The 9676-nt window shown below is 39.4% G+C and overlaps 1 protein-coding gene across 2 annotated transcripts in view; it reads right to left on the bottom strand.

The window, feature by feature from the left end:
* Positions 1 to 9227, bottom strand: part of ETS1 (ETS proto-oncogene 1, transcription factor) — a 129407-nt gene extending 120180 nt beyond the window's left edge. The window contains exon 1 of one of the 2 annotated variants that reach the window (XM_074400850.1): positions 9139 to 9227. The gene's annotated coding sequence lies outside the window, so the exon portion shown is untranslated. The remainder of the gene's footprint in view (positions 1 to 9138) is intronic. The other variant, XM_074400851.1, reaches the window with a different exon arrangement.
* Positions 9228 to 9676: the final 449 nt, after the last annotated feature.

Here is a 9676-nt window from a genome sequence, read left to right on the forward strand (position 1 = left end):
AGGCCAGTGTTGGTAAGGAGCTGGCACATAGGTAACTGTTAAATACAATAGTATAAGTTAGAAAACTTGTACACACTCTTTTCGTGTACGTTCCTCTTTTTACAAATGAGGAGAAAAACTAAGGTGATGCTTCTAATCGGCCAAGCTGAGACCATACTCCGAGTCTTCAGCCTCCTCTGGTGCTTAGAGAAGAAGCTTCTGTCCACTGTGTTTCCCTAAGCACCCTCATTACCCTGGATGGCAGGGACAGAAACAAGCATTCGTTGGAGAAGACAAAAAAAAGGAAACACTTTGGCTTATGTGGGTGTCTTATGTCCAAAAAATCACTTTAAAACTATCGTTCTGCTTGATTCTAGAGCATTCTATTCTTCATAGAGCAAGTGACCACTTCTCCAACTTCCCACCCCCTGCAAGCTGGCAATCCAGCCAGGACCTGTAGGCTGTCGCTTCCTTTCACCCGGGGCTTGCCAGGGCAAGGCAAGATAGGGCAGCGAAGGGCAGGTTGAGAGACACAGTATAAAGAAAAAAATAGGGAGGAGAGGGACGGTTTGGGCCAAGGCAGCAGCAGAACAAGAAATCCCTAAGAGACCAGGCTTGAATCAAGGCTGAATCCAGTTCACGTCAACTCTGACCCGGCTTAGCTGTATTTCTAGATAAGTCTGACATGAATTAAACCCTTTTCATTTGGGGTTATGTGCTCCTAAAAGGAAAACTATGCCTTTAGGTAAATACCAAGTAAATTATACTTTAATTCTTTTTCTTTTGAAAAACAAAATTTCTTTTGAAATTGTTTTTGTCAAACTAATACAATGTTATTGCAAACATCAAAACACAAAAAAGTCACAAGTGGATCAGAAGCACCTGAAACCCCACCATGTAGAGATAATTATACTAATAATTTGTTCAATATTCTTCTGAGTACTTTTCAATGTATCTAAAGGAACATATATGTCACACACACATGTGATTATAAATTCACCTTCATGAGATTATTCTCCACATGCTCTTTTGTGATCTGCTTTGTTCACTGACATTTAGTATAATGCTATGGATATTTTTCTCTGTTGATAAATGTGGCTCTCTATCCTGAAGATGATGACTGCCAATTAATCTATTGTATGTCAATATCATACTTTTAACAAGCCTCTTATTGTATCATTAATTTGTCCCCAAATCTTTGTCATTATAAAAATTCCTAAAATATTTTACATTCCCATTAAATGCCGAAAAGGAGTATTTTGGAGACAAAGAAAATGGACATTCTATATTTGAATACATATTGATTGGCTGCATTCCATAATAGATAAGCCAAAATTAGACTCCCACCAACAAAGGCATTGTGTTTTAAATTTCAACTTGCCCTCTCATCTTCATATCAGCTTCATAGGCAAGGAATTGTGGTTAAAATGTGTTGGGTATGAAGATGGCACATGGGAAATTGAAAAGCACAATAAAGCTGTGGCAGAAAATGTAGATTTCTCCCCAGCACCCCTCATCCCAGGCTTTCCTCTTTGAAAACTATGCAAAATTTGAATAGTTTCCCAATGAGCATTTATCCTAATGTCAATAATTCAGGATTCCTGTCAATTTATACAAAAAGCATGTCCTTTTGGCTTGGAATACAGGAGATAAAGAATTTGGCTTCCAGGGTGGGGCACAGTAGCTCATGTCTGTAATCCCAACATTTTGGGAGGCTGAGGTGGGTGGATCACCTGAGGTCAGGAGTTCAAGACCATCCTGACCAACATAGCGAAAACCCATCTCCATTAAAAATACAAAATTAGCCAGGTGTGGTGACGCATGCCTATAGTCAGAGCTACTTGGGAGGCTGAGGCAGGAGAATCGTTTATACCTGGGAGGCAGAGGTTGCCGAGTTCATGCCATTGCACTCCAACCTGGACAGCAAAAGCAAAACTCCATCACAGACAAAGAGAAAGAGAGAGATAATTTGGCTTCCAAAAGAACTAGCCATGTAAATGAAACTTGCTCCAAACAACAGCACTTTTGCCAAACTAAAGGCAACACCTGTGTTACCAAGAAAGCATATTTAATCTGCAATGTATAGACGTTTAGTTACTTCTTTTTAGTTTCTTCTTTCTGAATACCACCGAAATGTATCTTTGGAGACTCAAAGTATAGCCTCTTTCAGGAAGCCTCCCCCCCATCCCCTCCCACCCCCACCCCCGCCACAACTTGGCAATTGCATGGACCTCCTTGATGCCCTCCATGGGTTTTACTGTAACAATGTAACAAAGTTCATGACACTTCCCGTATCTATGCCTGTTTCTGCTCCTGAATGATGAGTAACTTGAGAATAAGGATAGTGTCTCTTCAGATGACACATAGTAGCCATGCAACAAGTGACCGTTGACTACATGAGGGAAAGTACCTGAAGTACTTAAAACAGAGTTAGTGTGTACAATCCTTGCGTGTCAGCCCCTGAGCTTATTTCTCAAATCATTTGAGTAGATGGCTCCCCTGATCTGTCACTGTAACAAAAGCTCCCAAGTCCAATTCTCTAAGAACTCAAGTTTAAGAGCCATCATATCTAGAAGGGTGAACATTCCTCATTCCCCATGGAAACTTTGTGGTTACAACACATAGAAAAGAAAAAGGATGAGAAGAACTGAAGATGGTTTCTCTGTCTCACTACTAAATCTGTAAGAACTCATTTGCTTAACTAAGTAATCCAATATTACTGTAGTAGGAAATATTTCTTCTTATTTTAAGTGCCAGCACTGACAAATGAAGGCGGTGTTCTGAATTATGGGTTACTGATTTCTGTGTCTTAAACCAAGTGCACTTATTCTTTCACTAAGGTCATGGAGTAGCAACTCATAGTACAATTAACATCTCAGTCTTTGTTTCTTCCCAACTTTGCTATAATTATTCCCCCAACCCTTGCTTAAATGGAAATGAGTCATATCCATCTCCTATTTCTCTAAAAATAAACCCATCTCCTAATTAAGCATAATACTGTATGAATTGACATATACCAACTAATCCTTCTTAGAATACTAAAGTGAACTCGTGTCATTATAATTTTAAAGAGTATATTGTTTTACCCTGCCTTAAGGAGTAGCTCGCTACTATCTCCTGAAAAACAGAAAGACTAGAAGATGGTTTTACTCTGGTATACCATAGCAGTTAGGAAATAAGAAATGTTTCATGGATCATTTTATGCATTTCCTTCTCAGTAGAAGCAAATCCCTCAACACACAGTACTGAAATAGCATTGTCAACAATGGACAGAAAAGTCTTGCTTCTCCTAGGCGTCAAGGAAATACATTAAAACCTGCTGACTCTTATGTCCAGGAATCTAACCAAAAAAATGACAATTCTAGTGTCTGAAACCTTTCAAATACTAACAATGTCTGTTTTTTAGGCAATCATGCTTCCGTCAGAACATCCTCTGGAAGATCAAAGGTAATATTCAATACACTGCCTTGCAGTAACAGTGGCTATAGCCTGTGCACAAATTCCATGCCTCAAAGCCTATATTTTATCTTGAAATTTAACAAATGATCACACTTGGCCTTCGGATGTACTTCAGAGCCAGGAGCATGGTAGATACTCATAAATAACTAAATAAATAAATGAGAATTGTGTTTTACTTAGAACCTAAAAACAAAAAAGAGTAAACTGGAGGAATGAGGTAAAGTATTATTTGCTGCACAAGAATGGCTGTAGAAGAAGCCATGAAATAAGAGATTATTTTCCAAGTCAAATGCAAAGAAAGGCCGGAAGATTAAAAATGTCAACTCTAACCCAATGAATGCTGCCAGTGAAACCTGTGAAGAGCCTAGAATTTTAAATAATTACATCTTAGCTCTTAGCCTGTTGAGCATGTTGGACATAATCTAGAGTTTAGACTTATTCTGGCTCTTCAAGTGTTCTCAACAAAACTGAGAGCACCATAAATAGAGAGAGAAAAAAAATACGAAAACAATTAAAGAGGACTGGATAGTTGCAACGATGCCCCTTTACAATTAAACTAAAAGATACCAGCTGCCTTAGATCTCTCAAATCCAGCAAGCAACTTCTTGGACTATGTCTGATTGTGATTTTCATGGTGGAGTTTCATTTGTTTTATTGCCCAAATTGCAAGGTTCCAATTTCTCAGTATAATGCTAAACAGCTTGCTAGCATTCTTACATAAAGAGGGATTGTGTTAATTCAATGAATTTTGGAGTTGGAAAGAAATTCATCAACCTTCTCATTTATTTCAATGAACTAAGGCCCAAGAGGTTAAGTGATTAGCAGCAATCAAGAACCCTGGAGTTACATACCATGGGTAAACATAGAACTGCTTGCTGAGTGTGTCACCATGAGCAAATTTCTTACCATCACAGTTTCCTCAACTATAAAATGCAGATAATAACACCAACCCTTTCGGGATTATACAGGAGGATTATACAAAACACAAATACTTAGCAGCATCCTGTATATATGGTAAAATGGTCAATAAATAATAATTGTTATTATTGCTATTTTATCAATAGTGCCCGGCAATTAGTAAGCATTAGTAAATGCTTGCTAATGTTACTAATTAGTAACACTACTGGTTTATATTCATTACTTTTTTCTACTGCCCAACATGGCAGAGGTTATTTAAGTATTAGAGCTAGAACACGGATAGCTAAATCCTTCATCTCTTTTTCTAAAGACTTGTATTCAAGTCATGAAAACAGGATTCCCTTTCATACTAATTGGTTGAGTGGCATTAGTCAAGAATTTTGCAGGAGAAAAGAGCCACAATTTCTGTTTAATGGTAGTCTGTTTGTACCATTGTTATGCATAAAACCAAGAAGTAAGCATTGAAAGATTGCATAGCACAAATGGTGAAATATTGCAACTTCCTGAGTTAAACCAACATCTTTTTGATATAATGTCAATCTTTTGTGGAGTAACACTTTAGCAACTAGATACAAATATAAGGAAGCAGTAAAGTGCTGGGGAAGACGGCGCAAAGTTTTTTTGTTTGTTGATGTTTTTCGTTTTTGCTTTTTTGTTTGTTTGCTTTCGCTTTTTCTTTAGAACAGTGCCTCCCAAACTGTAATGTGCATATGAATCACCTGGTGATCCTATGACAATGTGGTCTGCTGCAGTAGGTCTGAGGTCTGGCCAGACATTCCACATTTCTAACAAGCTCCCACCTGATGCTGATGCCATCAGAGGACTTCAATGTGAGTAGCAAGGCAGCGCTGGACTAACTTGGTTAAACTCGTGAATGATTATAACAAAGCAGATATTTAGGAGGCAGAGCCAAAGGAGGAACAGGCAAGACTTCTGTCCCAAGGCTGAGCAGACGCTGGTAATCTCAGGCGCAACACAAACCCAGCTGCAGAGAATTGCATAGCTCAGCCTGTCTGTCTCTGGAGCCACATGCGAGATGCACATCTGCCAAGGTTTCTTGCTTTTCCTGAGAAGACATGGATGTCTCCCATCAGCAGGAGTCATTTGGATTAAGGATTACCAGAGGTACCAAGAGATAATTTAAGAGTTATTTGCATGGTATATATTCTTTCACAATTGTAAAAGACTCAAATGTTTTGGAAACTTTTTGTACATTGTTTTGCAAACTTTCATGCATCTGGAATTATTTTAAAGTGAAAAGTTTTTTGTTTTTGTTTTTTTTGCCTCTAAAAAGACTAAAATTCTGGAGTTTTCTACCTTTCCACATCTCTTGAAGATTTATATATTTTTTTCTCCTCATTGAGAATATTTTCCTGACATTTGCACTAAATGTTTGTTGCTTACTCTCATCCTAGTGTGTATTACCCAGCCTGTCGCCTCTAAGTTCTGAAGGCAGCATCAACGCTTGATCACTGAAATATGGAATCTGTCCTCTTTTGAGAAAAAGACAGATCAGAAACATCCTTCCCTGACTGCTCTAGGTATCATTTTTTTCCCACCTGAACTCCCAAAGCAAGTATAGATTATATTACACCACTTAATAATTATATTGTCTTTTATTTTTATCCTCTTTTCTGGTAAAATGCTGCTTTCTAAGATAAATTGGTCAATTTTAAAAATGGAGCTTATGTATTGCTTCTTCCGTATCTGACACTGTCTCCAGCACAAGGCTGGGCATGGAGTGGAAATAAAAGTCCTATGTGTCACAGAAGGGATTGACTTACTAAAGCAGCAAAATAGGCCTGGTGGCCTTTCTTCAAAGTCTGTCTCTTCATAACAATGAATAAGTAATCCACAGATACCGCTTTGGAAAATAGGCTTAACTCACAGTGTTCCCCTAGATAAGCATATCATCAGCCTAAGCAGAAAAACCTATCCTAAATTTATGTAAGTGTCTTAGAGTTATTGAGATTCCTATGACATGCAGTTTCAATCACAAGCTCTGGGTTCACATTCCCTTAGCTCTAAGCAGGGTCCACCTTGAGTTAAGGTAGTCACATGACTGAGCCTCAGTCTCCAACTGGTAAATGGAGATGACAAGAGTGGAGGGCTCACCTCAAAACTTCCTTGTAGATTAAATGAAGCAGTCCTCCAAACCACCTAGCAAGGGTGTTGGAACATACTTAGTGCTCAGTAAACACTCGGGCTGAGTATCCTTCCTTAGATGAAGTGAAGAAAAACGAGTATGATAATCAGAGAATTATCTAGATTAAAAAGTGTAGTCTGGTAAGCTATATTTTCAGTACGACAGGGATAAAGGAGTTGAGAAAACAAAAAGTAAGTTATGTCCTCACATCTAAATTTCCCTAGGATTGAAGAAACTTACAAGATTTGCCTCAAATGCCACTAAATTGCTGCATACCACATTAATTTTGCTCAAATGCTAGATACTTTAGAATTTCGTAATCAAGAAGAAAAGGAAGGGCGGAAAGGAAAGGAGGAGGAAGAGGGAGAGAAAAGAATGAAGGGAGAGAAAGAAGGAAAAAGGAAAGAATGAAAGAAGGAAGGGAGGCAGAGAGGAAGGAAAGAAGGAAAGAGGGAATGGAGGAAGGGAGGGAGGGAGGAAGGGAGGTCCCAGCTCCTGGGATGTTATCATTCCCTTCTGCTGTTTGATGTGAACAGTTGGAAATTTTGAACTGGTAATTAGAAAATGATGGTCGCTGAAGAAAACAGATCCATTCACCAATAAAACAAAATCACAAGGTATGTCAGAACCTCGGTTATCAGTAAGCAATTCACCAGTGCAATCAAAGAGAGAAATGTGTTGATTATTTGTTTGCACAGTGTTTTGCCTTCTGTCTCACCCTCCCCTAGGTGACAGGACCTGCACCCACACACCAGTTTGTTGTATTATTACTTCCGACAGTCCTTGACCTCATTGGCACTCTGATTTTTCATAGCCCTGTGCTGTTTAGTTCTATTCTCTCATCTTTGTAAACCTGGTGAGGTGGAAATGATTGTTTACCTTTTAGAGATGAAGAGAATAAGTTACAGTCACATTCAATCACTGTTCTCAGTTACAAAGCTCATCACTGACAGAATCCAAGTGCACAGCCACTTTCCCTACTCCGACCCAGCGCTGGTTCAAGTTCTGACCCTACTCGCCTTTAAACTCCATTACCACCTGGGATCAGCCACTGGTCCAAGTCCATGCTCTGGCTGGTTCAGCAGTACCATAGGCTGACAGATACCAAAGGATTCCATCCTCTACCAGCTTCCCCCAGGCTCTGCCTCAAGACATCCTTTCACAGCCAGCAACTAGCACCTCGGCTTAAGAAACCTGCAAGGCGAAGATGCCCCCTCCATAATTAGGCTCTGGGCTTGGCTTCCCACATCCTCAGCAGCGGAACCAGGACGGAAGAGGCTGCATGGCTGCCTGAACTGTTTGTTATTTCACTGCTGAGTTGGCAAGGATGGAGTAGTTGATTTACAATTAGAAGCAGTATGCTTCTTCAAATATTAATATTAATAACTGCACTACTGAACACATGAAAAGACCTTTTCATCTTCAAAGCACTTTGCAAACATTAACGCATTAGCTCTCCCTTCCCTCCATTCAGGAACAACAGGTGAGCGAGACTCTCAACAGCAGCAGTGGCCACCCTGCAGCCTTCGTGCACAGCCCACAGCTGTGCACGAAAGTTTTCTCTTCGGATAAAAAAAGAGGCCACGCAATCCAAAACCACAACTGATGAAAGAGTTATACTATCAGTAATTTTACAAATCAAATGGAGCTGCCAGTTATCATTTTAGATTCAATATTTCCTCCTGCTTAACAAATATCTCTTTTCTCAGTTGCACAGCAGTGGTCTAAAGTAGGAAGAAAAATGGCCTTGAGATTAAAAACAAAAACTTATCCAAAAGGTAATAAGGAAAACCTGCAATAGAATGCATTGATTTCAGTGACCCAGCACCTTTTAAGTTCGCCCGAAGAAAACGCTACTTTAAAAGGTGGCAACAGAGACCTTTAACAGTGGATGAGAAGTCACATACAAAGTGTCACAGCCAGATAAAATCATCAGATGGAGAGGAATTGCCATCGACATCTCCTGCCATGAAGTCCAGCTTTACAGTGGGGAAAAGAAACCTTCCCTGACTCTGAGACAAGCCCTGGCCACACACACACCATGTCTCAACAGCAGGTTTAAGAACTTGTAGATCCCTGGACAACTGCAAATCAGTCCCAAGACAGATTCAAAACACCAAACAGGTTAGTTTTGCTTGCAAAATTCAAACCTGTAGCACTTTCCTCTCTATTGAAAGCAATTCATTAAGCTGCTAGACAGAAAAAAAAAAAAAAAAAGTAAACCAATAGGTTTACTAGGAGAGGAGTGAAAGAGGAAAAAAAGAAATTTTTATATTCAACTTCAGCTTTATTTCTTTGGAAGTGCTCCAATTTGAAAAAAAAAAAAAATTCGGGGTTTTTGACAAGTAGTCTATGGGTATCTAAAACATGGATGGTTTTGCTTTAAGAAGCAGGTAACATTTTTAAAAATATAGTCTTGCTTTCAGACTATTCTGACAAGGTTAGCACGTATTTTTGAAAATTGTTGTTAAACAATTAAATGAGAATATAGAAAGATGTGAAAAGAGAAAGCAAAAACGCACTTGTATCTGGAATGTCCCTATCAACTTACTCCTTAATTCCACAGAATTTTTTTTTTTTTTAAAACAGGAAAAGGAAAATGGACTGAAAAGTTTTAGGCAGAAACTCACACACACCTCACTTACTGCTTTGCCGGAGAGCAGATCCTGAGTGAGCTTCCCTCAAAGTCCGTGGTCTCTTTCCAACTACCTGCGGGAATGCTCTGTTCGGTAGCTTAGGAGGATGCAAAGACCATAATGTTTCTAATAGAGCTGCCTCCTTAAATTGGGGGGTGTGGTCAAGCCAGGGAAAGCTGGAAAAAAAACAGACAGTCTTCCTCTAGCCCCTGGCACCAGGACAGCAGCCACTAGCACAAGCTCCGTGGTCTAGGTGGAAAGCAGTGTTTATTGGCGGTGGCAGCACCAAATCACACTTTGTTTTTTATTCTTCAAATTATGTTTCAACTGAATACAACTCAGCCTTGGGGAATAGCTCAGTGGGATAACATTGCATATCATCTCATCATTTGCTGATGCATTTGCTCTCTCCTGAATATGTAAATATTCATGCTTTGCGTTCCCGTGACTCTCTCAATGGAGCTTCCACTAACCTAGGCAAGGGTCAGGTAAGGAAAAGGGATAGCTTTAGAAACAGAGCTGGAGACTGTCAGCAAAC

This window comes from Saimiri boliviensis, chromosome 6 (assembly GCF_048565385.1).
Source record: "Saimiri boliviensis isolate mSaiBol1 chromosome 6, mSaiBol1.pri, whole genome shotgun sequence".
Lineage (NCBI taxonomy): Eukaryota > Metazoa > Chordata > Mammalia > Primates > Cebidae > Saimiri > Saimiri boliviensis.